The 27,456-nt window shown below is 42.1% G+C and overlaps 2 protein-coding genes across 4 annotated transcripts in view; one reads left to right on the top strand and one right to left on the bottom strand.

Moving 5' to 3' along the window:
• The window catches only part of ZBTB8OS (zinc finger and BTB domain containing 8 opposite strand), a 130,274-nt gene that overhangs the window by 47,456 nt on the left and 55,362 nt on the right, over positions 1-27,456 (bottom strand). The gene's annotated exons all lie outside the window — the stretch shown is intronic.
• The window catches only part of ZBTB8A (zinc finger and BTB domain containing 8A), a 58,108-nt gene continuing 37,998 nt past the window's right edge, over positions 7,347-27,456 (top strand). Inside the window, exon 1 of the mRNA XM_070045591.1 lies at positions 7,347-7,690. The gene's annotated coding sequence lies outside the window, so the exon portion shown is untranslated. The remainder of the gene's footprint in view (positions 7,691-27,456) is intronic.

The following is a 27,456-nucleotide window of genomic DNA, read 5'->3' as shown; positions in this document are numbered from 1 at the left end:
GGTTCTCTTGCAGCTAGATGTGACCATGAGACTAAGTTTTAGCCAATGGGATGTAAATAAAAGTGTGATATGGCAGTTCCATAATCTTCCTTAAGAGACAACAAGTACATGCCCTTTATTCCTCTTCTCCCCTTCCTCTATCCTTCTGCTTGGAATGTGGAGTTGGAGGTCCATTTTAGAATAGGAGCATGAGGGCCACACTTTAGAAATGGTAGAACAGAGAGTTGGTAACAGCCTGGTTCCCTTAGGGCTTCACAGAATGGAGCTTCTATACTAGCCTTGCATAATCTACCTCCAGATTCTTTTGTGAGAGAAAAATAAACTTCCATCTTGTTTAAGCCATTGTTACTTTGGGTTTTCTGTCACTCTCAGCCAAACAGAATTCAAATGAAGCAATGATCAATAAACCATTGCCCCAATTCAGAAAATATACTCCCTTCCTTTCTGTCCATTAATTTCCAGTTCGTATTTCAGGGACTGGTTAAAAATTCCATTTCATTGAGTCTCTGACCACTCTAATCCACATCTGCCTAAGGGTGTAATTCCTTAGGTACAGCTCCTCAAGTACAGCTTCTTTTGATCTGAAGACCCATGAACTAAAAAGACAAGTTATCTACCTCATACACACCAAACAGGCAATGGGGGTACATATAAGATAACCACTATAGACATTCCTATTCAAAAAAGGCAGAAATGCAGGAACAAATGAATCATTGGTCCATAGCAATTCTGAAATCCAGCTGAGCAAATGTCGGAAATTCCTTGATTAGGACTCAAGGCCTAGTGATAATCCTCCATGGCTTTTGGTTCTACCTTCTGGGCTCTTGGTTCTTCCCTCTGAGTCACTCTTCCTTTTGCATGAAAGACAGCCCATGTTTGCAACTGCATAGTCTGCACAGACTGCATCCTACTAGTTGAATTTTGGGGGTCAGAAGATATTTTTTCATTTTGTATTGCCTTTGATTCTTTCAGTCTAAGCAGTGTTCCTCAGAACAGTCTTTTAAAAACGTGTATCTCCTGTGAATCTTCTTAGGGTTCACTCTGTTAAACAAAAGCCACCCTCACAAAGCTCTTCAAGGTAAGTTCTTCTCTATCCTGGCCCTCTGCTGAGGAACAATGCCCTTAAACTTCTTAGAATTCTATTGTTTGATTGAGAGGATCCATGAGTCACATTCTTAAATCTTTAGAGGACTTTTAAAATCAACTGAAGAGTGCTCTGAGGTACCACCTTAGATCTTTCTTCATCTTAACAAAGGCTTTTACAGCTACTCCCTTGACTTCATCTTTAGACTGTGTTTTCTGGCATTTAATCTGTTCTCAGAAGCCATTTCTTAATTTTAGCATCATTTACCACTTGGAGAGGCTAGGACTTTTCAAAACCAGCAAGCTCTGGTTTCCTTTGGTTTAACAGTCCTTACTTTGGTTTATCTCTCTCTTTCATATTTTACAAGTGGCAAGAAGATACCGGGTGACCTCTTCAACACTCTGCTTGGAAATCTCCTTAGCTAGAGTACCCAATTCACTAGGTACATTTTCTACTTTTTGCCTTACAGTAGGCAACAGTGTTGCTAAATTTCTGCCAGTACTTAACAAGGACACCATCTCCTTCAATGTCCAGTAAGATTTTTATGATTTTCCTTTAAGTCCTCATTTACAGCTTCCTCAAAGGCAATCAGGATTCTACTATTTTTTAAAATTAATTAATTAATTAATTAATTTTTGGCTGTGTTGGGTCTTCGTTTCTATACAAGGGCTTTCTCCAGTTGCAGCAAGAGGGGGCCACTCTTCAGCACGGTGCGCAGGCCTCTCACTATCGCGGCCTCTCTTGTTGTGGAGCACAGGCTCCAGACGTGCAGGCTCAGTAATTGTGGCTCACGGGCCCAGTTGCTCCGCGGCATGTGGGATCTTCCCAGACCAGGGCTTGAGCCCATGTCCCCCGCATTGGCAGGCAGATTCTCAACCACTGTGCCAACAGGGAAGCCCAGGACTCTACTATTTTTTGAAAGGCTCAAGATTTCACTAACACTTACATACAAGTCCTTCCAGCTTCAACCCACTGTTCAGTTCCAAAGTCACATTTTTAGGTTTTTGTTATGGTAGCACTTTAAAAAAAAAAATTTATTTATTTTTGGCTGCGCTAAGTCTTTCCTGCTGCGCAGGGGCTTTCTCTAGTTGTGGTAAGTGGGGGCTACTCTTCGTTGTGGTGCGCAGGCTTCTCATTGCGGTGGCTTCTCTTGTTGCAGAGCACGGGCTCTAGCTACACGGGCTTCAGTAGTCGTGGCTCACAGGCTCTAGAGCACGGGCTCAGTAGTTGTGGCGTAGGGGCTTAGTTGCTCTGTGACATGCAGGGTCTTCCTGGACCAGGGCTCAAACCCGTGTCCCCTGCATTGGCAGGCAGATTCTTAACCACTGCACCACCAGGGAAGCCCAATGGTAGTACTTTTTAAAAAAATATTTATTTTATTTACTTTTATTTTTGGCTGTGTCAGGTCTTCATTGTGGCATGCGGGATCTTCATGGTGGCATGCAGGATCTTTTTGTTGCGGCATGCGGGCTCTTCATTGCAGCATGTGGGCTTCTCTCTAGTTGTGGTGTGTGGGTTTTCTCTCTCTAGTTGAGGTGTGCAGGCTCAGTAGTTGTGGCGTGCGGGCTTAGTTGCCCCGTGGCATGTGGGATCTTAGTTCCTGACCAGGGATCAAACCCGTGTGCCTTGCATTGGAAGTTGGATTCTTTACCACTGGACCACCACGGAAGTCCCTGTTATGGTAGCACTTTTCATCACCACAATCTGTATAAGTTGTCTGTTGTTTCATAAAAAATTACCCCCACAACTTAATGGCTTAAAACAACAAACATTGAGTACTTTACAAGGTTTATCAGGGTCAGGAATTCAGGAGCAGCTTAGCTGGTTGGTTCTGGCTCAGGGTCTCTCCTGAGGCAGAGTCAAGCTGTTAGCTGGGGCTGCAGTCAGCTGAAGGCTTGTCTAGGGTGGGAGGATGCACTCCAAGATGGATCACTCACATGGCTGTTGGCAGGAAGCCTCTGTTCATCTCCACATGGCTGCCTGAGAATCCTCAGGCAGTTGGCTTCTTCCAGAGCAACTGATCCGAGACAGAAAGAAAAAGCAGGACGCTGCTTTCACCTGTATCGCCAAGACTCCGAAACCCAACACTATCACTTCTGCTTTATTGTATTATTTAGAAGCAAGTCACTAAGTCCAGCTCACACTCATGCAGAGGGGAATTAGGATCTACCTCTTGAAGGGAGCAATGTCAAAGAATATGTGGGCATTTTTAAACCAACACACCTATCCATACTCTTCTCTTTGCCCCCCCCCCAATTTCAATGGGGATAGCAGTGTTATCACTTTTCTGATCTAGGGGCTCTTCCTCTATTTAAGATTTTGATCTTCTTCTCCCTGAATTTGTAGAGATTCAGCCACTATTAATTGTTCCTCCTGAATATTCAGTATCTCCCTCTCACCTTCATGCTTTCCATCATCATTAAACATTTTAAGGTCATTTATGTATATCCCCTTCTAGCTAATATCCTGTCTCTTTGCCTGGAATAGTTTTAAAACATAGCCCCAAATTTTCTGACATTCTTCCCCTTAAGAGATCGCAGCTATATCCCCTTCTTCTTGAATCTTGGTAGGCTTGTGACTACTTTAACCAATGGAATATGGCAAGTGAGGCAATGCAACTTCTGTAGCTGGGTATAAAAGACTGTGCAGTTCCTTCCTAGTTTTCTTGAAATACCCCCTCTTGGTATGCTCTCTTTTGGAGACACTCCATTTCGGAACCCAGCCAGCATGCTGCAAGCTCAAGTCACATGAATAGGCCATGTTTAGGGCTCCAGATGACAGTCACAGCTGCGCCTAGTTTTCAAGTAGTCCCAGTGAAACAGAGCAGACCCTGTGGGGCTCTTGGACACAAAAGTCTTTCTGTGTCCCCCATTTCTTGATTACAGGAAATAGGCTTCATTCAGCCTCCATGATCTTCCCTGAGCTCCAATGGGCAGGTTCAAACAGTTGCTAATCAGGAAAGGGAGGGGATGAGGAGACAAGGGAGGAGCATCAAGAAACAACAGTACAGCCTTGGGGCAGGGTCCTGGTTCCTCCTCAAGGGCTATACCTAACAATGTCTTTTGAGTTGTTTTGAAGATACTAAAACCCCAGGAGGTGAAAAAAGTTAACTGTATGCTGCCCATAAGCACACAGACCCCACACAGGCTGATGGTGCTGACTCCCAGTTGCCTCACCACCAACCAATCAGAAGAATGTCCACAAGCTGATCATACCCTCCTCTTTGAACCATTACTGTGAAACTCCTCACTATGCCCTCCAGTTTGGGACACACAGTTTTGAGGGCATTATCTCTCTGAGGCCCCCTTTGCTTGGCAAAGCAATAAACCTATTCTCTTCTACTTCACCCAAAATTCTGTCTCCAAGATTCAATTCGGTACCAGGGTACAGAGGCTGAATTCCGGCTACACCAGCCTTGGTACTAGATCTGTCAGTGAAGAAACCTCCAGGTGATTCCAGTTCCCAGCAGTTCAAGTCACCCTCAGCCATTTGAGTCTTCCCAGCTGAGACTCCAGACATTGTGGAACAGAGACAAGCCATCTCTGCTGTGACTTGCCAAATTCTTGACCCATGTGTTAGAGGAACCACTGACTGAAACCGCCCTCTGGCCAGACAAGGTAGTAACCACTTGCTTGAGTTATCTTACAACAGGAGGTCCTGGTAAGGAATGTGGAACTAACAAGCTACCACCAACCAGAAGAATTCGGGAAAGGTCAAAAGGAGAGAGGAGATGCCAGTCCATATCTCCTACCAACCTCCCAGAATCCTTCTCGTTGGAATCCATCTTGGCTGAGTGATGCGTGCCACCAGGAAGGACCCTGAGTCAGAATGACTGGCCAGACACAACCCGGAAACTAACCCCATTACCATAAAACCTGAGACCGGGAGCCACGTGGTAGGGCTGTTCTCCTGGGTTCCCTTACCCTGCTGCTCTCCACCTGGACGCCCCTTCCCAGTAAAGTCTCTTGCTTTGTCAGCACTTGTGTCTCCTCAGACAATTGATTTCCGAGTGTTAGACAAGAGCCCACTCTTGGGCCCTAAAAGGGGTCCACCTTCCTGCAACACATGGAATCCGTGAGCATAACAAAATAATCTTTGATTTATGCCACTATGTTTGGGTTGGCTTTTTACACAGCAATTGTAATTGGAATATCACCTTTATAACCAAATCTCTCGAGTTGTCTATTCTCACCATCTCTATTTCTTCATCCCCACGTAGTCCGATAATCTGGATTTTGCTCCCTTCTTTCAAGCTTAATAATGTTCTCTGACGTCAATGATTTCCAAGTTGTTAGATCTAATAGACTTTTTCTCTTAGACTGCTAAGAGAAGTATTTAACACTATTGTCCAATTCTCCCTTCTTGAATTACTCTCTTCTAGTTTCTGTAACACCACACTATCCCACATCTCTTCCTTCTACTCTAGTCACTTTTTAGACTCATTTGCAATTTCACCTTCCTCTAGCCAGCCACTAGATGATGAAGCTGGTGATGCTTGGTTCTTAGTTTCTTCTCTTACTTCATATTCTCTTTTCTATCTATATTCATGGTTTTAATTCCCATCTATACAACATTGATGATAACATTTTACCTCCAACAATTTTATCTATTAAGCTTCAGGCCATATGTCCAAATGCCTTTTAACATTTTGTACTAGTTAGAGTTCTTAGTTGCACAGAGACTGGCCTTGGCTGATCTAAACAGAAATGAATGTATTAAAAGTTCACAGAATCACAGGAAGAGCAAAGCACAGGGATTGGAGCCTATGCTAACCAGGCAGAAACAATAGCCAAGTCATACCACAGAACTGGTCTGGTGAGGACACCAACACTGCTCTCAGCAGAGCCATGGCAGCTGGTGCCACTGATAGCACTGGAACTGGACAGTGGATACTGCCACTAGCGGCACTGCCACTGTGGCACCTGGAGATACTATCTTGCTGCAACTATCACCACTGTCAGAAAAGATTCTTTGAGTTTCCTGTTTCTTACAGCTCCCTCTCCAAAGTCCCTGGTGGGTGCATCCGATTATCACCCAGTATAGATCCTGGCCATTGTCTTAGCCACAAGGGATTCTGGGAAAGCAAGTCACTGGCATTTCCAGATTCTGTTGCAGAAGGCAGATTCCACCTCGTATCAATTACTCATAACGTAAGGAATTCTCCAAATATATAAATGAGTTTCAGAAGCTAGAGGGGGAAGTTGAGGGAAAAAAATTCCCATTACTTCTTCCTTGAAACAAAGAGTTTATCACCCATCTGATGTGCTCTCTTGAGGAACAAGTTTGTAGAATTCTTTTGCATGTTTTAATTAATTAAGGCTAAAAAAACAAAACAAAACAAAAAAACCCTTTGGCTATAACAATGCCCAGGTCTTTCTGGGAGAATTCTCAATGCGGATGCTAGCAAAAGAGTTTGAGTACATCCAACACTCCTGATACCAAGTGGCTTTCAAACACGTTTTCAATTACCTGTTCAGAATGTGAGGACATGCAACTAAATAGGAAAACAATTCAAGAGTAATACAGCAGTGACATTAAGAGATAGTTGTGAATATTTTGTATCCTTCTAGTAGAGAGTATGATCCTCAAAACGCACAGCTAATTATGATCAAACCAAAGTAATAAACTTTGTCCAGTATAACTGAGTATGACATAAGAGAGAAATCCATCAAAAACTAAATGTTTTGAAAATCTGAGTCTTTTTTTCAGTTTTACTATATCACAGTACGTTTCAGTACCTGACCCCAACATAAGGAACTAGAAAACTAATTTATAGAATTGTTTCCATAGTAACAATGAAAATTCAGTGACTTAAGATTTTAGCAAATATATAACCTGACGTCAGAACCCTAAATATTAGGGACATAACTATATCAGAAGAAAGGCTTGATATACAATTAATTTTTGTATTTGAAAACACAAAACCTGCTATTCTTACTAGTTTTATATTTTCTCTGAACTTAACCAAGAGTTATTTTCTCTTATCTCAGCTCCTTGGGTTATCCTCTTCAAAGAAAATGCTTGTGACCTGTAGAAATTTAGAAAAGGTTATCCCCGACTAAAACGAGTGCTTCAATAAAGGGAAAAATTCTGTGCAGATCTCTTCCATTTGACGTTGCTAAACTTAAGTACAATAATGTCACATGTACTTACACAGTAATTGTGGGCACGCCTAAGTCCCTCCCTCTTTCCTAAACCAAATTCCCCAGATCCTAGAAATCCAGCCCTTCTGCCCTCCGGAGGCGCCTTTCCCAACGTAAAGTACAATTTAAAATTTAAGCTCCTGACTAAATAATGACTCTGTAGTCAACTGCTAGGGGATCCGGGCACCCCAGTGCCTCTGGAGGGTGTAGGCAAGGGCAGGGGAGTGGGCGAAGCTGCTGGTTGGTGCCTGAAATCTGTGCGTTGCCCCTTTAATTGTGTCCCCAGCCCTCGGGCGTTTCTGTCCAACGCCCACGTCAGCAAATACCTTTTGTTTCTCTCACGTTGGGGCTACTTGTTTTAGGGCGCAAAGGAACGGCTTCGAAAGGGGGTATTTCCCCTGCCGAGAACCGGGAATCTTACCCCGGCCCGCGCACGCGACCCGCCGGTGCGCCTCGGCCCGCGGTAAGTGGCTGCGCGCGGCGCGAGCGGAGGGCGGGCGGGGCGTCGGGGCAGCCCGGGACGGGCCCGCGAGCTTCGCTGCGGGCGGGGGCGCGGGCTAAGGCGCCGCGGGCTCTGGCACCGGGCGGCGACAGCGGCGGGATGCGGCCCGGGTGCGGCGCCCCCCAGACGTCCCCGGGCCGGGAGAGCGGCGGGAGGCGCAGAGGCGAGCGGGCGCCATTTGCAGCCCCGGGCGCAGTGGCGGCGGTGCGCCGGCTCCGAGGGTCTGGAGACGGTCACAAAGGAGGCGCGGCCGGCCGGCGCAAAGGACCCGGCCTCGGGACGGCGGCCGGCGAGGAGAGGCGGCCGGCGGCGGGGCGCACCGGTTCCCGGACTGCGCGGTCGCCCCGCCTGCCCAGCCGCCCGGCCCTGCCCGCCTGCGCTCCCGGGAGGGGCAGCGGGACAATGGCCGCGCCGTCGCCGCCCGCGCCCGCCCGGCCGCCCCCGCCGAGCGCCGCGCCCGCCTGGCCGCCCGGCTCGGCTCGGCTCGGCCGCGGCGCGGGGAAAGGCGGGAAGGCGCGCGGAGCCTCCTGGCGGCAGCGGCTGGAAGGCGGCGCGGGGCCGGTGCCGGGCGTGTCTGGAGCCGTCGGGCGCCGCGGACTCCCAGAGGGTCGGCGGCCGGCCGGGCTCGGGCTGCGCGGCGAGTGATGGATGGCCCGCGGGATGGGGCGGCCGAGTCTGGGGCTTCACCCCTTCGGCCCCGGGCGCTTCCTCGGGAAGGTGGCTGCCTGGGCAGTGGTCCGAGTTTCTCCGTACATCCTTCATCCTTTGGTTTTATATCGTGATGCGACAGATCCGAGCTTAGAATCCAAGGCAGACTTACTATACCTAACAAATATTGTGCTATAATTATTGTTTTATGACGGACCCACACAGACGCACCTCTTACCTATGCAGACGGCATCTTTTTTAAGTTAATAGCGGTTTGGCCCCTTCCCCTTCAAATGCGCTTATTTATTATTGATTGTGTCAGTAGCCAGGCTCTGTATCGTTCAAAGGCGTGTTTTTTTTCTCCTCCCCTTTTTCTTTTTTCTCTTTTAAATTGAGATATCGTAGACATATAACATCGTGTTAGGTTTAGTCCAAGACGTGTTTGGAAGCGGTAGATTCTCACCTATTGGGCTTTTAAACTACCCACGTCAGTATTATTTGTTCTTAATAAACGTTTATATTTGCAGAACTTTAGTCAGTGGAGTGCTTTCGCCTATATGAATTATTTCACATAAAACAACCACCCAGTCAGGCTGATGCTTTTTCCACTTTCTAGGTGAGGAAACGCATTAAGCATTTAAGCCTTAAGCCAGGTGACCGGTGGCAGCCTTCCAGCGCCCTTGCCTCCTGTTCTTGCTCTTTATTTCCTCCTAAAGTCACCTCCAGAGTCTTCCAGTAAGCAAGTCATATCGCTACCGTGCTCTAAAGACCTTAACTGATCTTTATCAGAAACGAGTCTAAAATCCTCAGCAGAAGAACCAAGGCTCAAACTTCTGTAATCTTCCCCAAGCCTCAGGTATGGTTGGGTTTGTGACACCCCTGGAACAAGAAGAGCCCTTCACTGATAACCGGGGATCAGATATCTTTATTCCTGGGAGCCCCTCTGGCCACACAAGCAGTAAATGGGAAGTGAGAATCTAACCTGCCACCCTTGGCCAAATGGGCATGTTTGGGTTTGGCTGTAAAAGGTCAGAAGGAGGCATCATGAGGACCTAGGCTTCTTCTAAGTCATGTAAATTTCCAACCCCATGAAAGACGGCCCTCTGCCAGACTTTATCTCATGGCCTTGAAATCACCAGCTCTGCTGTTGATGGTTTGAGCCCAAAGTTTGTAAGATAGGGTAATACTTGATTCATCCTATATCATTTAAATCTTATTTGCTAGATAAAATGGAATTTACATCTAAGAGGCTCAACCTCTTCAGTGACTAAACTATATGTTTATAATATTTAAAGGATTTGGTGCAAGCTTTTTGATCCCCTTGAGGGAAGTTTTTGTCACTTCTTTGCTCAGAATTGGTCAGTGGCTCCCCATCTTCAGTGGCTCCCCATCTTACTCAGACCAAAAGCCAAAGGCCCCTAGGTAGTCTACAAAGTCCTACAGGAACTGGTCCCATGATGTCCTACCTGCCTCACAAGCTGTCCTTCCTTTCTGACTCCATCTCTCATTGCTCTCCCCAGCCCTCCTTGATGTTCCTACAATCCTCCTTGCCTGCTTCACCTCAGAGCCTTTGCACTTAACGTCCCATCTGCCTGGAACACCCTTCCTCCAGGTGCCCAAATGACTCTCTCTCACCTCCTTTGGTCTTTACTTTAAATACCATCTTCTCATTGAGACTTTCCCAAATATGGTTTTGATTTTCTTAAATACTTTTATACTTAATTCTGAATCTCTCCAGTGTTAAAAGATATTTATCCATATAGTTACCATGCCAGTTTGCTGAAGTTCCTTATGGCCCAGAGATTTATGCTAAGAAGGCTAGTGAGATTTGTGTTGGTGACCCTGATGGGACACACTAAATTCTTAGTTAAAAACTATGTGCCTTGGGCTTCCCTGGTGGCGCAGTGGTTGAGAATCTGCCTGCCAATGCAGGGGACATGGGTTCAAGCCCTGGTCTGGGAAGATCCCACATGCCGCGGAGCAACTAGTCCCGTGAGCCACAATTACTGAGCCTGCACGGCGGCTGGAGCCTGTACTCTGCAGCAAGAGAGGCTGCAATAGTGAGAGGCCCGCGCACCGCGATGAGGAGTGGCCCCCACTTGCCACAACTAGAGAAAGCCCTCGCACAGAAACGAAGACCCAACACAGCCATAAATAAATAAATAAATATTTTTTTTAAAAAAGGCAAAATTCCTTTAAAAAAAAAAACAATGTGCCTTTATAAAGATGGTCTTCTATCCCACAACCTTAATTGGAGTTACACTCATTACCTAAATCTTTCGTCTGCTTGTGGAAATTCATGTCTTTTCCTTCTGTTCCAAGGACCTTTGCACTTAATGGTTTCTAAAATATGTATTGTCTTTTTCACCCACCTTTAAAGATCTTTGAACTTGATGGGAATCATTAATTCTTTAATATTCTTAGAACTATTATAGATATAAACTCTTATAGATATTTTAAATGTTTCAAATTGAATTTGGACTGTCTACATGAACTAGTACAACAACTTGCTGTTTCAACGTATAAGGTCAATCTACTGAAAAGAAAATTTGAAACATATTACCCATTTCCATGACTTAATCACTTTTTTTTTTTTTGTGGTACGTGGGCCTGTCACTGTTGTGGCCTCTCCCGTTGCGGAGCACAGGCTCCGGACGCACAGGCTCAGCGGCCATGGCTCACGGGCCTAGCCGCTCCGCGGCATGTGGGATCTTCCCAGACCGGGGCACGAACCCGTGTCCCCTGCATCGGCAGGCGGACTCTCAACCACTGCGCCATTAGGGAAGCCCCTTAACCACATATTTTGAGAATAACTTAAACCTTTCCTGGTGACTCAAGAGTACAATTATGAATGCAGGTTATGTTAATGCTTTGTAGTATTATGAAGTTGTAACTGATCCCAATTTATAGGACAATTCCTATTTTCTTGCAAAGGTTCCTGTTATCACTTCTGTTATTCACTGTCCTCTGCCTTAATTTAGTTCCTCTCCATTTCTTGCTTTGACAACTGCATCAAGCCTTTAAAATGATCTCGCTGGCCCTGCCTCTCCCACTGTTCTCTTCCTCCATGCTGTCTCAGGTTTTCTTCTGGGTATACAAATTGGATCATCATAACAATAATACCTTATATTTATTGAGCCCTAACTGCATGCTAGGTATTGTGCTAGGCATTTTGCATACATTATGGTCAGAAGAAAAGTGCGAGACTTATGAGTGCTTTGGTTTGGGGTCAGTCAGCCTGAATTCCAATCTCTGTTCAGCTGCTCGTTGCGCAGTCTTGGAGAAGATTTTCTTTTCATTTCTCTGTGCCTCCAATTCTTGATCTATGCAATGTGAATCACAGCAGCAGTTACTTCATGAGGCTATTGTGAGGACTGAAATAAGATAATGAGTGTAAAATGCTTAGTACTGTGCCTAGTAAACATTCAAATATTAGCTATTTAGTTTTATTAAGATATAACATAAAAAAAGATATAACATATACCATAAAATTCATCCTTTGAAAGTGTACAATTCAGTGCTTTTTAGTGTATTCACAGAGTTGTGCAACCATCACTACCCTCTAATTATAGAACACTTTCACCACTGCATAAAGAAACTCCATATCCATTAATAGTCATTCCCCATTCCTGCATCTCCTTAACCCCCGACAACCACTAACCTACTGTCTGTCTGTTTCATCTGCCGATTCTGGATATTTCATATAAATGAAATCATAAAATATATGGACTTTAGTGACTTGCTTCTTTCACTTAGCTTGAGGTTTTTAAGGTTCATCCATGTTGTAGCAGGTAATCAGTTCTTCTTTCCTTTTTATGGCTGAATAACATTCCATTGTATAGATCTACCACATTTTGTTTATCCATTTTCCCAAATGTTGATGGACATTTGGGTTGTTTCCACTCTTTCACTATTATGAATAATGCTGCTATAAACATTTGTATACAAGTTTCTATGGAGACCTATTTTCATTTCTCTTGGACATATACCTAGGAGTGGAATTGCAGAGTCCTTTGGTAACTCTGTGTTTAATCATTTAGGAACTGCCAGACTGTTTTCCAAAATGGGTGTACCATTTTACATTCCAACCAGCAGTACATGAAGGTTCTGATTTCTCGACATCGTGGCCAACACTTGTTATTTTCGTGTGTGTGTGTGTGTGTGTGTGTTGTAGTCATCCTAGCGGGTGTGAAGTCGTATCTCATTATGATTTTTACTTGCATTTCCCTAATGACTACTGAGGCTAAACATATTTTCATGTGCTTATTGCTGTTTGTCTTAATTTATTTCTTATTGCTGTTAATCTTATTTATCTTAGCTATTATCTTATGTAATCCTCTTAACAGACTTCCTTAGAGCCTCTTAACAGTCAATATCCCCACTTTGCAAAAAGGAAACTGATGCTTAGAATTAAGCAACTTGACTAAGTCACATAGCTAGTCATTGGTGGACCTATAACCATGTCACTCTTCTTAAAATCCTTCAAAAGTGCCCCAAACCTACAAAAGTGGAGGGGCTTCAGGATCTGGCACCTACATACTGTTCTCCGTTCATCTTCCACTGCCCCTCCACAGACCCTGAGTCTCTAGTCATAGCACACTTTTTTTGAAGAGGTCATGCTGTTTAATACCTGTCTGTGCCTTTGCCCTTGGTGTTTCTGTTGAGAATGCCCTTTGTCCTCTTTTTCATGTATGAACTTTTACTCATCCTTCAAGACTCGACGGTTCTGCCTTTTGGAAACTTTTGTGGACACTCCCAGGCAAAGTCATTTGCTTCCTTGGTTTTATAGTTTACTTCTACTATGAGTATTTTCTTTCTCTCTCTTTCTCTGACTCTCTCTCTCTGCTGATAGACATTGAGTTGTTCTAGAGCACTGATCTTTGACATGTCATCATCTTTGTGTTCCCAGGGCCAGGGATAGCCTGGCATAGAGCAGATGCTCAATAAATAGGTATTGAATGAATACATTTCACATTTCAGTTTGAATATCTGACCTCATGAAAATAGAATTAAAAGATTTTTTCTTAAAAAAAAGGAAGAGAGGGGCTTCCCTGGTGGCGCAGTGGTTGGGAGTCCGCCTGCCGATGCAGGGGACGCGGGTTCGTGCCCCGGTCTGGGAAGATCCCACATGCCGCGGAGTGGCTGGGCCCGTGAGCCATGGCCACTGAGCCTGCGCGTCCGGAGCCTGTGCTCCTTAATGGGAGAGGCCACAGCAGTGAGAGGCCCTCGTACCGCAAAAAAAACAAAAACAAAAAAAACGGAAGAGAAAATATGTATAGCTCTGTGAAGTTCAGAACAGTGTAAACCTAACTACCGAATCAAGGATGAAGCTACTTTCTTTCAGTTGTTTTTCTAACCCTTCAGGAAATCTGCACTGCTTTGAGTCCTGGACTCTCAGCAGCATCTGAACCGTCGAGGGTATAACAAACACCTTTGTTTAGGCTTCAGGTCCCTCTATCTCACTGGCATTGTTGGATAAGGCGCAACACAAGGTTCTTATAATTTCAGAATATTTGGGGGAAGCTTTATTCCAAAATCTACAATATATTTTTTATCATCAGAGGACACTTCTGCAAACCAAACCAGGCCATCATTTTATCTATGACCTTCTTAATATGTAAATTAGAATAGTATTCTAAGCCTAAACATTAAATTTTAAACTTTGAGATTGCAAATCTTATACACATCTCATTCTTATGAAACCTCCTCTGTGATAACATTTTAAAAACAACCTAAGTTTTGAATAACACAACAACCTAATTGTCTGTTAATGGATGAATGGATGAATAAGGTGTGATATATATATTACTATATATATATAATATGATTGTATATATACTGGAATAATATTCAGCCATGACAAAAAAGAAATCCTGTCATTTGTGACAACATGGATGGACCTGGAGGGTTTATTATGCTAAGTGAATTAAGCCAGACAGGGAAACACAGATATTGCATGTTATCACTTATATGTGAAATCTGAAAAATGAAAGTCCAATTCATAGAAGCAGAGAGTAGGAAAGTAGTTGTCAGGGACTGGAGGGTAGGGGGAGTAGGGTGAGGTTGGTAAAAAGGCACAAACTTTCAGCTATAAGATGAACAAGGTCTGAGAATCTAATGTATAACATGGTGACTATAGTTGATAACACTGTATTGTATAATTGAAATTTGCTGAGGGAGTAGAACTTAAATGTTCTCACCAAACAACAACAACAAAAAAGATAAATATCTAAGGTGGTGGATGTATTAATTAACTAGATGGGAGGAATCCTTTCACAGAATATATGTATACCACAATGTACACTTTAAATATCTTACAATTTTATTTGTCAGTTATATCTAAATGAAGCTGAAAAAAAACCCAAGTAACAAACACCCTGGTTCATAGAGTATAATTAATGAGGTAACATTTGAAATGGGAAAATGACAAAAATTGTTTCTAAAGAATAACTCTTCCACACTGTTGGTGAGAATGTAAATTGGTACAACTACTATGAAGAATAGTATGGAGTTCCTTAAAAAACTAAAAATAGAACTACCATATGATCCAGCAGTCCCACTCCCAGAGAAAAACATGATCCGAAAGGACACATGCACCCCAATGTTCATTGCAGCACTAATTACAGTAGCCAAGACATGGAAGCAACCTAAATGTCCATCGACAGAGGAATGGATAAAGAAGATGTGGTACATATATACAATGGAATATTACTCGGCCATAAAAAAGAATGAAATAATGCCATTTGCAGCTACATGGATGGACATAGAGATTATCATAGTAAGTGAAGTAAGTCAGACAGAGAAAGACAAATATCATATGATATCACTCATATGTGGAATCTAATTTTTTTAAAAAAGAAACAAATGAATTTATTTACAAAACAGAAACAGACTTAAAGATATCCAAAACAAACTTATGGTTACCAAAGGGGCAATGTGGAGGGGGGGAGGGATAAATCAGAAGCTTGGGATAAACACACACACACTACTATATATAAGATAGATAACCAACAAGGACCTAGTGTATAGCACAGGGAACTCTACTCAATATTCTGTGATAACCTATATGAGAAAAGAATCTAAAAAAGAATGAATATATGTGTATGTATAACTGAATCACTTTGCTGTACAGCAGAAACTAACACAGCATTGTAAATCAGCTATACTTCAGTTGAAAAAAAAAATAACCCTTAGGGTGAGGTCTCCAATAACTAGTTAGAGTAACTAATTAATTGACTAGTTAGAGTAGAGGTTTGCTATCCTCAGGTACACTGTGGTTTTGAAATGATCACTCTCTCTGAGTATACAAATATGGGAACCAGTCAGATTTTTTCTGTGTCCACTTTTGTATAAGTAAGCATTCTTTAGGCTACAAGAAAATGTGTGGTAATAAAATTCTAAAATGTTTACATTTCCTGCTCAGTTAAAGTAGTGTTTTAAAGTGGCCTGCATAATTAATAATAGTGATTACTATTATTACTCTAATAATAGCTAACATCTCTCAGGGGCTTGTTATAAGACAGCCACTGTTGTAAGCACTTTACTTAGATTATCTTTTCATTTACTGTGTCGCATAACTCTAGAAGGTATAGGTATTATTACTAGTCCCATTTTACAGATGAAGAAACTAAGGCACAGGGAGGTTAACTTCCCAGGGAGGTTAATGTGTGGCAGAGCCAGAATTTGCACCTAGGCAGTCTGATTCCAGAGCCTGTACCGGCAAGCACACTGCCCAGTACTGCTGCCCACAGACTAATCACCCTTCTGCTTACATTTTGAGGCAACTGATGTGCTAATATGTCATCTGGGCCTAGTTGCAGGAAAGAGCAACCGCTCTAGCATTTTAATTCGTTTGCAGAATCATTGGAAAGGCTGAGAGGAGTGGGCTCTGGGCTGGGCCTTCAGAAATTATTCCCAGGACCAGACTGCCAAACAGGGCCTCCAAGGGAGGGAATCGGGAGGCCACCACTGGCACTTCTGAGTTCCAGATGACACTGCTCACTGCAATTCAAGGGTCAAGAAATTGCTATTCTGAAACTGCCCCTTAACACCCACCAGCTAGTCACGGCTGTCTCCACCAAACTTGTCTCTTGACAACCATGAGGCTCTGGACACTGGAATGCTGCAGAAAAACCCAATGTTTCCATAAATGTGCTTGCCAGCATTAACAGCCAGAGCAGCAGAAAGGTGGCTCCCACCTCATTTCTGCCTCCAAATCTCACGGAAGAACATTGATAGATGGGCCCCATTTCACGTGGGGAAACGTAACTGTAAAGGAGTCTGGGAAATGGTCTTTTTAATTTTCCACAAGGAAGTTAGAAAGGATGCTGGGGGTTAATACACAAATCTACTCTTAACTAATTTCTGCCAGGGTAGAACTTGGTTATCGCTAAAACTGACATTTCATCAAGCATGTATAAACTGTTTTGGGTACAGACAATGTTCAGAAGTCAGTTCTCTTAAAAAGCCTCAGAATTAATTTTGCTTGCCACTGTACAGACCCAGTACACTGCACAGTGCTAGTTAGTGCTCTTAAGTAGCGTTGTTGAAATAGTGACATTAAAGCTATCAAAGTGAATACCCTTTACTAAGTGCCCTCCTCGCTCACTGGGGTAGATGAGCTTTTAGGGTCAGGAGGAGTTGTTCTCAAAAGTTATTTGCTTTTTATAAAGCAGAAACTAACACACCATTGTAAAGCAATTATACTCCAATAAAGTTGTTAAAAAAAAAAGTTATTTGTTTTGTTCCTCCGAGTACAGAATCCTAGTTTACCCCTAAATTAGATCCTGCTGTTTTAATTATGGGTATTTCTTAAAATCCTTTTCATAGCCAATTCTATTCTTTGCTGTACTTTAAATGTAAACACATAAAAAGTGTTGATAAACCACTGTAAGAGGTTTGCTGCTTCCCAACTCCATCACCTTTTGCTCTTAGTTTGTTTTTCGTCCCTTTGTTTAAAAAACAAAATTTAGGGGCTTCCCTGGTGGCGCAGTGGTTGAGAATCTGCCTGCTAATGCAGGGGACACGGGTTCAAGCCCTGGTCTGGGAGGATCCCACATGCCGCGGAGCAACTAGGCCCATGAGCCACAACTACTGAGCCTGCGCGTCTGGAGCCTGTGCTCCGCAACAAGAGAGGCCGCCATAGTGAGAGGCCCGCGCACCGCGATGAAGACTGGCCCCCGCTTGCCACAACTAGAGAAAGCCCTCTCATAGAAACGAAGACCCAACACAGCAAAAATTAATTAATAAACTCCTACCTCCAACATCAAAAAAAAAAAAATTAAAAGATAAATTTTTTTTAAATCTCCCATTCTTCCCACATATAAAGACTGTGGGACTTGTTTCTTCTTAAATAAACTTTGCCAATCATAAGAGGAAATCACATGACACTTTATGGAATACTCAGATCATCTTGGCTATTTTCTCTTTTGGTTGCTGTTCAAAAAAATTTTTTTGTAAACTTCTAGGTCAGTGTTTTAAATAGCAGTGTTTTGAATGGTTTAAGTTGCCAGAATTTCGACCTCCTCATGGGTGGATAGCTGATGCATTTGTTTTACTAACTAAAGTATATTTGAGCAGTTCTCTTTTCTCTGGTGGTGTTTTCAGGATGCTCATTTAAAAGTTATTTCATTTTGTTTTCTTCTTTATATCTCCCTGTATTTTTAAAATTTTCTGTAAGTGTATAATACTTTTATAATCAGAAAAAAACATTATTTTAAAAAGTGATTTCATTAATTTAGTCAGAATTATTTTGGTGGGAATTCTTAGCTTAATTCATTGATTTAAAAAGCATTAAATTCATTTTTCCACTACCTATGGACATAAAGCTTTAACAGCCACTACATTAACAAAACTTCATGGTCAATGAACAAAATAGTTGAACAGATTTTTTTTTTTTTGGTAATGAAAAAGGTTTGGAATATAGTAGAAACTGAAACATTTTTAATACACGTTGTTGCAGCTCCTCTCGCAAATTGTGGTACACTGTAGTACAATCTGGCAAATTGAATGATAGATCTGGGTGACTGCAGTGCGGCTTTCTGAACATATGTAGTAGGACTTTTTTCCCCCACTTCCCTCTTAACCATAGAGTTTTAAAGAAATGTTTAACTTTTCAAGTTGAATCTTTAAAGCTATTCTGTTTGGTTTTCTTGCAAATCATATTGATGCCACTTGCAGGAAAAGAGTAATAGAACATATGTTGCTGTCTTGGTATTTCATCTATTGGCCTGCCTTTGAATAGCTGTTGTCTTAAGAAGTTTATTTTATTCTCAAAGTTAAAAAGTATGTTTGCTTTCAGTTTGCCATAATTTAATTTTGGAAATCTTTTCTTGCAGATTTTAATTTTAAGTTTTGGGTTATAAATAGGTAGATAGATAGGTGGATAAGATTCCCGTCAGCTAATATTCTGTGCCAGATGATCTGTTTTTGTATGCTAAAAAATGATACCTGATAAATGCTCCCTTATAATTTATTTGAATAAATATTTATTATGTACCTTAGCAGATGTTTCTGTCTCTTATTACAAAAGTTCATTGTAAATAGCTCTTTTCTGTCTCTACAGGACAATCCTTCATACACAGACTTGGAATCTTCCCTTTTTTTACTCCATTCAATCAACTTAGCAGGGTTTCAAGAGCAGCATTTATAAATTTCCAGGTATGAAAAATTTTAATTCTTGATGTTATACCTGACTTAAATATATAGATAAAAAGTAGAGTTTTGCAATTATAGATTTTATGTATCAGAGTATGGGTTTATTGCTTGAAAAGTCACTGTATAAAACATTCAACATTCTGATTTTCTTGGCCAGGTCTCCCTGTTCAATTATGACTAAGTTTTTAATTCATTGCCTATCTTGTGTATGTATTTCTTCCATTCTGCTTTAATCAAAGACTCAAATTTACATAAGAGCTGGAGTTTATCTAGACCAATACCCTCAATTTGCAGAGAAGGAAATAAAACTTAGAAAGGGAAAGTTACTTGTCCATGGACATATAGCTAATTTAGTGGTAGAACTAGTGTTAGAACTCTGATCTCCCAGCTCTCCCTGAGACATTGTTCAAGGAGTATAGCTCATCAGTTACATCCTGCAGCTTTGGAGTCACTGTCTGGGTTAATATCTGCCCACCCCCACCCCTTTTTTTTTTGGCCTTGCTGCGGCTTATGGGATTTTAGTTCCCCAGCCAGGGATTGAACCTTGGCTCTCAGCAGTGAGAGCACAGAGTCCTAGGAAGTCCTAACCATTGGACCACCAGGGGATTCCCCGGGTTAATACCCTTTTCTGTAAGATGGGGCTAGCAATACCATCTACCTGATAGGTTGTTGTGTGTCAGGATTCAGGAGACAGTGCACATTGCTACTATTATTATTGCTGTGGCCCTTTCATTTCTCACCGTGTTGACCCCTTCACTGCTTCTTAAAGCTCCCCACCCTCCGTGTACATGCCACATGCTCTCCTGATTCTCCCTGTAATTCTCTGACTATAACTCTGGCTTCTCTTCCCCATTCTGCTCCACGGTCGGCACAGTCCTCCTGGTTCTTTCCTCAGCCCGGATTTCCTCTGAGCCCCTTCATCTCTATTTGCAAATATCTCCCACGTCTCCACCTTCAAGTCTGACTTCCCCTCTTAAACTTCAGACTAGCATTTCCAGTGGCCCTCTGGCCACGGCTACCTGATTTCCCACTCACATCAAACACCGTGTACTTAAAACCTAAGTCATTGCTTTTTCTCTAACCTGGCTTTCTTCCTCCTGGCTTCTTAATTTCTGTTAGTGATACTACTAAACACCTATGTTTTTAAAATCGCTGTGTTCTTTTTATGTCTCTCTAGCCTTCCACAGCCAATTACAAATCGTGGTACACTTTGGTACAATTAGGCAAATCGAATAAGAATTATAAGAGCTCTGGGGACTACTGTGGGGCTTTCTGAAAATATGTAGTAAGATTTTTCAATCAGCCATCAAGACCCATGGATTTATTTCCCATTCAAGACATTTGTATCTTTTCCTTCCTTCCCATTCCTGTCATCATCACTGTGTTCAGACCAGTAAGCAGATTGACAATTGCAATAGTGTAGCTGTTTGTTCATCTGGCAGTAGCTTGGTTGTTCTCTCTGTCTCTCTCTCTTTTTCTCCCAAGAAATACAACCTCTTAACATTTCATAATGGAATGTCATCTTGTCACTTGTTCATGTAGCACATGAATCTTGACTTAAGTAGACACAGAATATCATTACTCTGAGAGCTCCCAAGATATCTTAATCTTGAATTACAACCTAGATCTGGCTAAATATGAGACTGATAGTTAATATTTCACCCACTTGTTTGACACACTTTAAAATTTTTATTTTTGAGTATATATTCATATGATTCAAACTAAAATACTGGGACTTCCCTGGTGGCACAGTGGTTAAGAATCTGCCTGCCAATGCAGGGGACACGGGTTCGAGCCCTGGTCCGGGAAGATTCCCACATGCCGCAGAGCAACTAAGCCCATGTGCCACAACTACTGAACCTGCGCTCTAGAGCCTGTGAGCCACAACTACTGAGCCCACGTGCCACAACTACTGAGCCCGCGTGCCACAACTACTGAGCCCGCGTGCCACAACTACTGAAGCCCACGCGCCTAGAGCCTGTGCTCTGAAACAAGAGAAGCCACCACAATGAGAAGCCTGTGCACCGAAACGAAGAGTAGCCCCCACTTGCTGCAACTAAAGAAAGCCTGCATGCGGCAACAAAGATCCAACGTAGCCAAAAATAAATAAATAAATAATTTTTAAAAATTAAAAAAAACCTCAAAATATTAAAAAAGTATACCATATAAAGTCTCCCTTCCATCTTTGCCTCTATCTCCCAGGTCCCACCTTGCCTCCAACTGGCAACCATCATCCTGGTTTCTTGTTAATCCTTCCAGAGTTTCTGCTTTATTCCCTTGTATTTTGTGTGTGTATACACACACACACACATATACTCTGTTCCTTGCTTTTTAAAAATTTTTTATTATTTTTAAAATTTATTTTTTTGGCTGCGTTGGGTCTTAGTTGTGGCACGTGGGGTCTTCGTTGAGGTGTGCGGGATCTTTCGTTGCGGTGTGGGCTCTTCATTGTGGCATGCGGGTTTTCTCTCTCTAGTTGTGGCGCATGGGCTCCGGGGTGCGTGGGCTCTGTAGTTTGCAGCAGGCCGGCTCTCTCGTTGAGGTGTGCGAGCTCAGTTGTTGTAGCACACGGGCTTAGTTGCCCCTCGGCATGTGGGATTTTAGTTCCCTGACCAGGGATCGAACCCGCATCCCCTGCATTGGAAGGCGGATTCTTTACCACTGGACCACCAGGGAAGTCCCTGTTCCTTCCCTTTTTTTAAAAAACTTAACTATGTGTATCATGTATCATATGTGTCATGTATGTATCATAGCCATCTTCCATCTGACTGTCCTCCCCTACTGACGGACATTTTTCTAGTCTTTTGCTATTCCAAACAGTGCTGCAGTGAATAACTATGTACATGTGTCACTTTGATCATGTACCAGTATACCTGTAGGATAAATTCCCAGAAGTGAACTTGCTTGGTAAGAGAATATATGCATTCATAATTTTGAGAACTGTTGCCAAATCGCCTGCCATGGGGTCATACCAATTTATATTCTTGCCAGTAAAGATTGAAAGTGCCTGCTTTCCCACAGTCTTATCAATATTATCAAATGTTTGGATTTTTTTGCTCATTTGAGAGAGGAAAAATGAAACATCAGTGTAGTTTTATTTTTTTTTTCACATCTTTACTGGAGTGTAATTGCTTTACAAGGTTGTGTTAGAGTATAGTTTTAATTTGCATTTATATTTTTATGGCTGAGGTTGAACATCCTTTCATATGATAAGGGACATTTGTATTTCTCCTTCTGTGAGCTATCCTTTGTCTTATTTTATCTTCGGTTACTGTGCCAATTTCTTAGAAGCTTGGTGTATATTATGGAGATTGCCCTTTCTCTAATAGACATTTTTGCCATGTTGTTATTTGTCTTTTGCCTTTTTGTGATCTTTTCTGCCATACAGAATTTTGTTTTATCTTTATGTAATTAAATGTATCAATCTTTTCTTTTATGGCTTTTGTATTTTGAGTCATGGTTATAAAGGCCTTTCCCACTTTGAGTTTATAAATCTTCCAAATGTTCTCTTAGCACTTTTATGGCCTTATTTTCACACTTAAGTCTTTGATCCATATGTAATTTATCCTGATATGCGATGGGAGGTGAAAATCCAGCTTAGTTTCTTTTTCCAGAAGGCTAAAAATTGTCCCAGTGCCACATAGTAAGTTGCTCATCTTTTTATTGTTCATCATATATTAAATTCCCGCATATACTGGAGTACATTTCTGGATTTCCTAGTATACTCCACTGGTCTGTCCTTCTCTCTCTTTCTTTTTAAATAAATTTATTTATTTATTTATTTTTGGCTGTGTTGGGTCTTCATTGTGGTGCACAGGCTTCTCATTGTCGTGGCTTCTCTTGTTGTGGAGCACGGGCTCTAGGCATGCAGCCTTCAGTAGTTGTGGCATGTGGGCTCAGTAGTTGTGGCTTGCAGGCTCTAGAGCTCAGGCTCAGTAGTTGTGGCACACGGACGGACCTAGTTGCTCCACGGCATGTGGGATCTTCCCGGACCAGGGCTCGAACCCATGTCCCCTGCATTGGCAGGCGGATTCTCAACCACCGCGCCACCAGGGAAGCCCTGAATGAATACTCTTTTTGTTTGTGGTAATTTTACAGTTGATTCTGTTGCATTTTCCAGGTATACAATCATCTTATCTGAAAACAATGGTAATTTTACCTCCTACACTCCAGTGTTCCTTTCTGTAGTTTCTTTCTCTAGTCTAATTGCATTGGCTAATGTCTCCAGAACAGTGTTAAATAATATGTAGTGGTAATAGAGGGCATCCTTGTTCTGTTGCTGACTTTACTGGGATGCTTCTATTAAGATGCTGGGTTTGGGGCTAAAATAGATGTATTTTATCACCAACAAACTTTTAATAGATTGTAGACCAGACTCTGTGCCATAAAATGGGGATTAAAAAAAGATGAGTATGACTCCACCTGCCTTCAAAGAGTTTACAGGAAAAGACAGACACAAAAATTAGTGTGATATGTGTCACAGTAAAGTTATGTATAGTACACAGTGGGGACACAAAAAAAGGTGATAGCTAATCAGCTTGAACCCCATGTCAAGATAAAATTCCAAAGGACAGTGTACTCAAAGCATATTAGCTTAGCTTGCCTTTGAAATGTTTTTGTTGAATTAATTATAGTATGTCCTTGACTTTATTTTATTTTAAGTTTTTAAATATTTATTTATTTATTTAGGCCACACTGGGTCTTAGTTGCAGCACACGGGATCTTCACTGGGGCATGCAGAATCTTCAGTTGTGGCACATGAACTCTTAGTTGCGGCATGCAGACTTCTTAGTCGTGGCATACATGCGGGATCTAGCTCCCGACCAGGGCTCGAACCCAGGCCCCCTGCATCGGGAACGCGAGTCTTACTCACTGGACCACCAGGGAAGTCCCAGGACGTCCTTGACTTTAGAGGCAACATATAGGGAAAGTCATGTAAAGAACCTTTGTTAGTTCAGGACTTTCCTGGTGGCGCAGTGGTTAAGAACCCGCATGCCACTACAGGGGACGCGGCTTCGAGCCCTGGTATGGGAAGATCCCACATGCTGTGGAGCAGCTAAGACCGTGTGCCACAACTACTGAGCCTGCGAGCCATAGCTACTAAGCCCTCCTGCCACAACTACCAAAGCCCATGTGCCTAGAGCCCGTGCCCCACAATAAGAGAAGCCACCGCAATGAGAAGCCCACGCACTGCAACGAAGAGTTGCCCCCGCTCATTGAAGGTAGAGGAAGCCCACACACAGCAACGAAGACCCAATGCAACCAAAAATAAATAAATAAATAAATTTATTTATTTTTTTTTAAAAAAAAGAACCTTTGTTAATTCAGTAAGGACACTGGTGAAGATATTTATTGAATGTCTGCCACATCCCAAACATTAAACTAAGGTTGGGCATACACATAGACATGGTCTCTCCTCATATGGATATTATTCAATACAATGTAGCAGGGAAACGTACATCAGAATAGGCAAATAAAATGCATTCTAGCACTTGCCATGGCATACATGTATACAGTACAATGGGGCATGGAGGGAATAGCAATTAACATGAGCCCAGAGGGGACTTCCCTGGTGGTCCAATGGTTAAGACTCCACGGTTCCAATGCAGGAGTCACGGGTTTGATCCCTGGTCAGGGAACTAAGATCCCATATGCCACGTGGCATGGCCAAAAAACAAACAAAAACATGAGCCCAGGGAAGTCAAGGAAAGCTTCCCAAAGGATCCTCTGTTTGAGCTGACTCTGAACGAAGAGTGAGAGTTTCTCAGACTGAGAAGAGTGGTTTTATTGTAGCACAGGAACAATATGTACAAAAGCTTGGCGGCATGAAAGGTATAGCGTGCCTGGGAATGGCATATAGCTTAAGAGTGGGAGGTGAGGTAGCTGGTAGGAGATGAGAGTGCAGAGATTGGCAGAAGCTGGGTCGTAAAGGGTACTAAATCCATTCATAGAAATATGGACTTTATCTAGTAGGGAGGAAGGGGCCACTAAAGAATTCTAAACAGGAGAATCTGGAAAGAAAACATACTTCAGGGTAGATTGAAGAGAGAAAGATAAAAGGCAAGGAGACCAATTAGGAAGTTTATTGTATTAGTCCAAATATTCTCTATAATGAAATTTTATGTCCTTATAATAATTCACCTACAAATTCCTCCTAAAAGTTAGTGCCAGAACAATGCTCATTTCTACTGGGCAAATGATGTGAGCACTATATAAATTGTTTGTGTTTCTCTGTTTTTTGCTTTTGCCTTGGATTCCAGGACAAATGGTGCTAAATGTCAACCTACAGAAACCATCTCATCTCCATTTAAAATGTCTAATTTCTATTGTAAAATGTGTTTCATATATATGTATTTAAAACTACTTTAAATCACTTTAAAAAGGATGTATGATCCTTTTGGAAAATATAGACAAATATAAAGAAAAAATATAAATTCCTGAAGTCATCTAGCCCCACCTCTCCCCAAGTGTATTCACCCTAAGTCAATGACATTCTGCCTCTACCTCAACTGCAAATAAAACTCGTTACTTTGCAAGGGGGCAAATTCTGTTGTTGAACAGCTTAACCCAGTATTTCTCAAAAAAATTTTTTTTTTACCAAAACCCGCAGTAAGAAATACTACATTTTACATCTTGACCCAATACACACATACCTGGGATTCTGCTTTTTAATCTCTCTTTCTATCTGAAACAAAAAATTCATATAAGAATTCTTACTATTTGCAATAAGCTCTACTATTTTAAATTCTATTTTGTGTTCTTTAAAATCCTAACTAAATTGATTTCAAAACTCACTAATGGACTGAGACAAGCAGTATAATAACCATCGACTTAAAACTTTCCAAACCTTAGTTTGCTTGCATATAAATATGAAGGCACTAGATCAAGACACCTGAGTTCAAAAAAATCCCATCAAGTTCTCATTTTTAAGAAACTGTTCTTTATACTGAGTTAACATCTGTCCCCCTTTAGTCCTATCCATCCGTCCTTCTTGCTTTTCAGAACTACACTGAACATTTATTCAACAAATATGACTGAGCATCTGTGTGCCAGACACGCTCTGTGCGAGGGATGCCGAGGTGAACAAAACAGTCAGCTCTTTTGGAACTTACGTTCTAGTGATCAGTCCAGAGGACTAGTCTACTGCTGAAGAATAATTCTACTTCCTCTTGCACATAATTGTCCTTCAATATTGGAAGACAGCTATCATGTTTCCTTTTAATCCTTTCCCTGGTTTCTAAACTGTGCCACATATGACATAGTTTCTATGACAACAGCTATTGAGCCCTAGTGATCAACTGAAACTTCCACACTAAAGATGGATTTGTCAAGATAACCTCTGATAGTGATACTGAAGCAAAGATTTGTATAAAGTTGGGGAACAAGTTATGTGAAGATCTGGGTGAAGAGTGTTCCCGACACAAGGTCCATCAGGAGTGCATTGGCACATTGGGAAACATCAAAACCAATGAGGTTAGAGCTAGGGGCAGGTAGAGGGAGGAAGGGAAATCTTGCACCCCTTTTAGACGAGGGTAAAGATTTTGGCATTCTTTCTGAGAGGGAAACCATTGGAAGTTTTGAGTAGAGGAATGATATGACCTGACTTACATTTTAGCAGATCCCTCTGGTAAAAGCAGAGAACAGAAAGGAAGCTAAGGCAGGAGTCTGTTTATTCAAGTGTTCTTTTATGATCCTCATTACAGAGCTTTATCATATTCTTCATAAAGTTTCTGCATATCTCTTGTTAAAATATTTAATTTTCACTATTTTGCAAGAAGAACCTTCCATTGCATCTGATAACTAGCTACTCATTTTTTGTGTATTCACTTTGTGTATTTTATAACTGGGATATCTTCCCAAATTCTCTTGTTTCTAAGGAGTTTTTAAAAATTGACTTTATTAAGGTATAATTTACATACAATAAGATGTACCGGTTTTAAGTGTACAAGTTCAGTGGGTTTTGATATGTATTCATGTGTAACAATCAGCATAAATAAGATATAGAACGTTTCTATCACCCAGAACTTCCGTCCTATCTTTTTTTTTCCTCATGCCTTTTTTTTTTTTTAATAGTTTTTAATTAATTAATTTATTTATTTTTGGCTGTGTTGGGTCTTCGTTTCTGTGTGAGGGCTTTCTCTAGTTGTGGCAAGCGGGGGCCACTCTTCATCGCGGTGCGCGGGCCTCTCACTGTTGCGGCCTCTCTTGTTGCAGAGCACAGGCTCCAGACGCGCAGGCTCAGTAGTTGTGGCTCACGGACCTAGTTGCTCCGTGGCATGTGGGATCTTCCCAGACCAGGGCTCGAACCCATGTCCCCTGCATTAGCAGGCAGATTCTCAACCACTGCATCACCAGGGAAGCCTTCCTCCTGCCTTTTTGAAGTAAACGCCCCTGTCTCACTCTCAGCCCCTGGCAATTGTCAA

This window comes from Globicephala melas, chromosome 1 (genome assembly GCF_963455315.2).
Source record: "Globicephala melas chromosome 1, mGloMel1.2, whole genome shotgun sequence".
Classification (NCBI taxonomy): Eukaryota; Metazoa; Chordata; class Mammalia; order Artiodactyla; family Delphinidae; genus Globicephala; species Globicephala melas.
The sequence above is the reverse complement of the archived record's forward strand: the minus strand, read 5'-3'. Positions and strand labels throughout refer to the sequence as shown.